This window comes from Branchiostoma belcheri, unplaced genomic scaffold, assembly GCF_001625305.1.
Source record: "Branchiostoma belcheri isolate BF01 breed outbred unplaced genomic scaffold, Haploidv18h27 scaffold36, whole genome shotgun sequence".
NCBI classification, from domain to species: Eukaryota; Metazoa; Chordata; class Leptocardii; order Amphioxiformes; family Branchiostomatidae; genus Branchiostoma; species Branchiostoma belcheri.
In genome coordinates, this window is record NW_017803976.1 from 2,785,376 (window position 1) to 2,790,921 (window position 5,546).

The 5,546-nt window shown below is 40.5% G+C and overlaps 1 pseudogene; it reads left to right on the top strand.

Moving 5' to 3' along the window:
• The first annotated feature begins 2,679 nt into the window (after window positions 1-2,679).
• Window positions 2,680-5,546, top strand: part of LOC109476005 — a 3,276-nt pseudogene continuing 409 nt past the window's right edge.

The following is a 5,546-nucleotide window of genomic DNA, read 5'->3' on the forward strand; positions in this document are numbered from 1 at the left end:
CTTCATTGCGTTATCAAATAAAATGTTATCTGCCTAGTCGTGATTGTATTAAAACTGTTTTATTGTGCAGTTTTTTTAAAAACAGCCAGCAGGATTATGAAGATATCCGTTCTCAATACACATGCTGTAAACTAAAGTAATGGAAGTCCTACGAAAATTCTCTTTGTAATGTATAACCGTTTTGTATCGACGAACAATGGGTGTGAAATATGTTTTCGCCCATCGTGTGCCAACGGATCATTTGCTACTCTGCAAGTGAAAGAACCATTTCGTGGGCCTTGATAAATTATTCATAAATCGGTCATAAATCTGTCTAATCGGTCATAATTATTCATAAATCTACTGGATGGTATTCAGTGGCAGGGGTGCGAACCCCATGGGACACATTATTACCTACATGAAAATAGAGGTGTTGTTTTTGGCGCGTCTGTGTGCGTGTGTGTGTGTGTGTGTGTGTATGTGTGTGTGTGTTTCCGCATATTTGTACCTTCATAACTCCATAACGCCTTTATGGATTGTGATGATATTTGGTATGCTGGTAGGTCTTAGGAGGACAAAGGTCAAGGTCAAATATGGGCCTCCTGGTGGATGGCCTTGGTACTGCAGCAGCACTTCCGGTTTAAGGTTGAGTCAGGGCATGGCTGAGAGGAATCTTCTTTGTACTTGCGAGCCAGGGTAACAGATGTGGCTATGCCCAGCGAGGCAGCGCGCTCCCTCAGAGGAATAGGTGACCTATTTCAGGGCAAATGTGCCACTGTATGGCTGTGTGTTTGAAAACAAACAACCTGTGTTATAACCTCCATGGAAATGGAGCCATTGTTTTTGTTGCGTCTGTAAGTGTGTCAGTCTGTCTGTGTGTTTGCGTCTCCGCACATTTGCGGCCAGCATAACTTCAAAACGCCTTTATGGATTGTGATGATATTTGGTATGCTGGTAGGTCTTAGGAAGACGAAGGTCAAGGTCAAATATACGCCTTCTGGAGGATGACCTTGATGCTGCAGCAGAACTTCCGGTTTTTGTATCTTTTGTCCTGAATATGCTATGGTCTTGGTTTTTTGGTGGCAGATAGATTGTCCTGTCAGGAATAAGTGGTGTGGGTTTGGTCCCCCTAGCAGCTTGTTCTGGAACTGCAGGGGACTTTCGGGCGAAATCTTTAAATGCCAATAAGTCCAGATAGAAACAATGTATTTTCATCATTTTTGGTAGGTAGGTAGCTGAGAGAGAGATGTACATCATTAACTTCAAATTATGCAAATGAGGACTTAATTTGCATAATTAATGAGGAAATTCTAAAATTACAGTGTTTTGCATTACAGTACTTTCATACATGTAATGTTTGTAATCTATGGCAGATGGAACATCACCAGATACCAATTATGCAAATGATGACCTAATTTACTTAATTAATACGAAATTAGTGGTAAATGATGGGAATTTCATAATTGGTACATGTGTAAGTTAATCAAAAGTTAACATCACGATGCATTTATTATGTTAATGTGGAGGTAATTTACATAATTAAAGAAGAAATTAACATTTACATGTCAAGCCCATATTTCATGGAGGTATGAGATCTCGGAACTCTTGTTATTCACTGTACTTACTACGTCATGGTGTATCAGGCAGTGTCTTTTTCTAGAGGACGGAGTGATATAGAAATATAGAAGGTTTAACCATGCTGTTAAGAAAGGCAAAAGGCTAGAGTTAAACAAGAGTTCCATGATCTCATACCTTTGCCAAATGACGTTTACCCTTCCGGTGGACGCATTGTACGTTTTACTCATTGGTTTTGAAAATATGAGCATCATTTGCATGGATTATATCAGCTGATCCTATTCTCCACCCAATGACAGCCTTATCTTAACCAAAAAATGCTATTCTAGCACCTCCTTAAATATTATGCAAATGAAGTCGTAATTTGAATAATTCGTGACCCTAGTATGTCCAGGTCATGAGACATCAAAACCAGAAGTTCTGCTGCAGCACCATCAAAGGCCACCAGGGGGTTCAAAATCTAATCATTTCTAAGTCTCATCAAGACCTACCCACCTACCAAGTTTCATGACAATGCATGTAAAGGTTCTTGAGTAATGCTGTTCACAAACAGACAGACAAATACTACCGAAAACATTACCATCTTGGCGAAGGTAATAAATTTAGAAAACACCTATAATAGGTATGCGAAAACAGCGCTAGCGAGGTAAAGCTTAGTAGCTAAAGGCGTAACCAACTGGCTAGTCCAATGGGTTCTACGCCGCCAACGCACAAGTCTGTAAAGGAGACTAAGTGTTATATAGCGAACCAGGGGTCGTGAGGGAGGTGTTTGCAGTAATCCGTATTGTTTGTAAATTAGAAATTAGATTGTCCTTATTGTTTAATATATACATTTTTGTGTCATTTTTGAAATTAGAAGTAATACATAATCTTTGATCTTCTTAGCTCGGTAAAGTGATCAGAGTGAGTGATTATAATTATATTTCACACTAAATTTCTAAATTGTAGCAAATTTATTCTTATGTGAAAAAGGCAACATATCCTTCCATCACGAAAAAGTTAGGTTTCTAGTTATAATTCATTAGGTTGAAATTCTTAACTAGTGGGAACTGGACAAGCTGTAGACCTAATTTGATCATTAATAGTTTTTTAATGATTGCTTTCTTCATTTTCATTAGGCCCAACATGGCATCAGCAGGACACGGGTCTCCCACCGAGGTTGGTAACTCATATGAAGGGTCTCCCATTGGGGTTTCTCAGGTCAACTGTGACAGCAAAACAAGCACAGCAGCAGGTCAGATAAATGCACGGAATTTCGACTTGTATGGATACAGGACAGCTCAAAAGTCTGACTTATCCAGACATATGAGATCCCATACAGGTGAAAAACCCTACATGTGTGCGGGGTGTGGGTACAGGACAGCCAACAGGTCCCACTTATCCCGACATATGAGAACCCATACAGGAGAAACACCCTACAAGTGTGACCAGTGTGACTATTACGCTGCACAGAAATATAACCTGGACAAACATCTACAAAAACATACTGGTGAAAAACCCTACATGTGTGGGGAGTGTGGATACAGGACAGCTTACAGGTCCCACTTATCTCGACATATCAGAACCCATACAGGAGAAACACCCTACAAGTGTGACCAGTGCGACTATTCCGCTGCACATAAATATAGCCTGGACAAACATCTACAAAAACATACTGGTGAAAAACCCTACATGTGTGAGGAGTGTGGGTACAGGACAGCTTACAGATCTGTATTATCCCAACATATGAGAACCCATACTGGAGAAAAACCCTACAGGTGTGACCAGTGTGACTATTCTGCTGCACAGAAAGCTAACTTGGATCAACATCTAGCAAAACATACCGGTGAGAAACCCTACATGTGTGAGGAGTGTGGATACAGGACCGCTTACAAACATGACTTATCTCAACATATTAGAACCCATACAGGAGAAAAACCCTACATGTGTGGGGAATGTGGATATAGGACCGTTTACAAACATGTCTTATGTCAACATATGAGAACCCATACATGAGAAAAACCATACAAGTGTGACCAGTGTAACTATTCTGCAGCAGTCAAATGCACCCTGGACCAACATCTACAAAAACATAGTGGTGAAAAACCCTACATGTGTGAGGAGTGTGGATACAGGACAGCTTACAAATCTGTATTATCCAAACATATAAGAACCCATACTGGAGAAAAACCTTACAAGTGTAACCAGTGTGGCTATTCTGCTGCACAGAAAGGTGCATTGGACCAACATCTAGCAAAACATACCGGTGAGAAACCCTACATGTGTGGGGAGTGTGGATACAGGACCGCTTACAAAACCAGTGGCAAGATATTGGACCCAGTAGAGCATGGGGCATTTCAGAACCTAACAAAAAATCTAACAGGCTGAAAAAAGGGATAAGGTCGATCAGGGGTAACAACCTACACAAATTGAAGGAGAGTTAACATCCTATAGAAAGACAATTTAGGTGGATCATTAAGAGCTAGGAGGGAATCACCTAGGGAATTAATCAGACTGCTGTAGAAGGGTATACTTTATATCTCCCTTGGGCATAAAATCAATTCAGGTGAATATTGACCTTATCTCAAGTAAAATGCAAAATATCGTAATTGATCATAGCACTAGGCTTTTCCTTGGGAATTAAAAAAAAATTAAACTACACGAAGGGGTGTTGCCATCTCAGTGTTAACTCCTTCCTCTATCCAGGAAATAGACACAACACAGTCTCTGCCCATTCTCACAGTGTATTCACATCCAGACTCTCATTCCAGAGTGATCCCCAGGGGGACCCCCGCGCATGTGCATAAGAGCTATGGCGGGAAGACCATAGCTCTAACACTCAGTTACACAACATAAAGGGGTGAGGCCATGGCATCATGGCCTCGCACCTCCTACCGCAGGCTTCCGACATCTAATAACATCACCTAATTTGATAATGTCTAAAACAGTCCTCTCCCAAGTCCTAGCTACCTGCTGTTGGCTTGGCTCACTGTTGTTAGGTTTGTTACATGTTTGTAATTGCAATGCCAGGAAATGTAGACAGGTGGCACAATTGTCACACTCTCTGATCTGTCTTCTCATCTCAAGATTTTGTCTAAAATATTGAGATCTTTGGAATACATCTTGAGATTTTTCTATTTTTAACGAAGAGTGAAGACCCCATTATGATACGCTATGTAACAGAGAAGTTTTTGACAAAATATTAGATATGTACCTCTAAGCTGTAAACAGCCAGAGGCATTAGTCCAAAGTGCTCTGCTCATTCCAATAATAATCTGCTCACTGTTGTTCTCTCTTCTGTGTATAAACAACTCACTTGATTCTATAGGCGGGAAAATAATGAGAAACGGAAGCGCGGGCTTCCGACCAAGGACAACGCTCTGAATGCGATAAACTCAGACCAGTACCAGGGCATGGAACATCATACCAAGGACATTATCGTACTGACTGTTCATAGACGTCATTTTCCCCATACAGCTCAAACGTGCTAACACCGTCGACGACATGTTCAGACAAATAAACACGACGCGATTCAACGCAGTAAACGATCAGCCAACGGACCAAATATGGAAATTTCGAAATGCATAATTAATCACCACTCCTGTCAATCATTCCTGATTGACAGCGTGGGCGGTCACGTTTTGGAATATTCCAAATCGTGGTCCAGCTGCGACATGAATTGGGATACAACGTGAGGAATGCCTGTTGGATTCCAAAACGTGGTCCATTCCAAATCATGATTTGGAATAACATGTTTTGGAATACAACATACATTTTAATAGCGGTTACGTACACACCAAAACTATTGCCGACAAATAACCGAGTTATAATGTTGACCTACATGCAAATCCACACTACACTTAATTAACTTAATTATAATTAAATAAATGTCAATTTTTGCGCATTTAACGCAAACCAATATCCTCAATACGGAATATTACATCAAATTGTAAGCTGGAATTGATTATCATTTGCTAGGTTTTGGAAAGTTTTGGGATTGCAGAACTGACCAC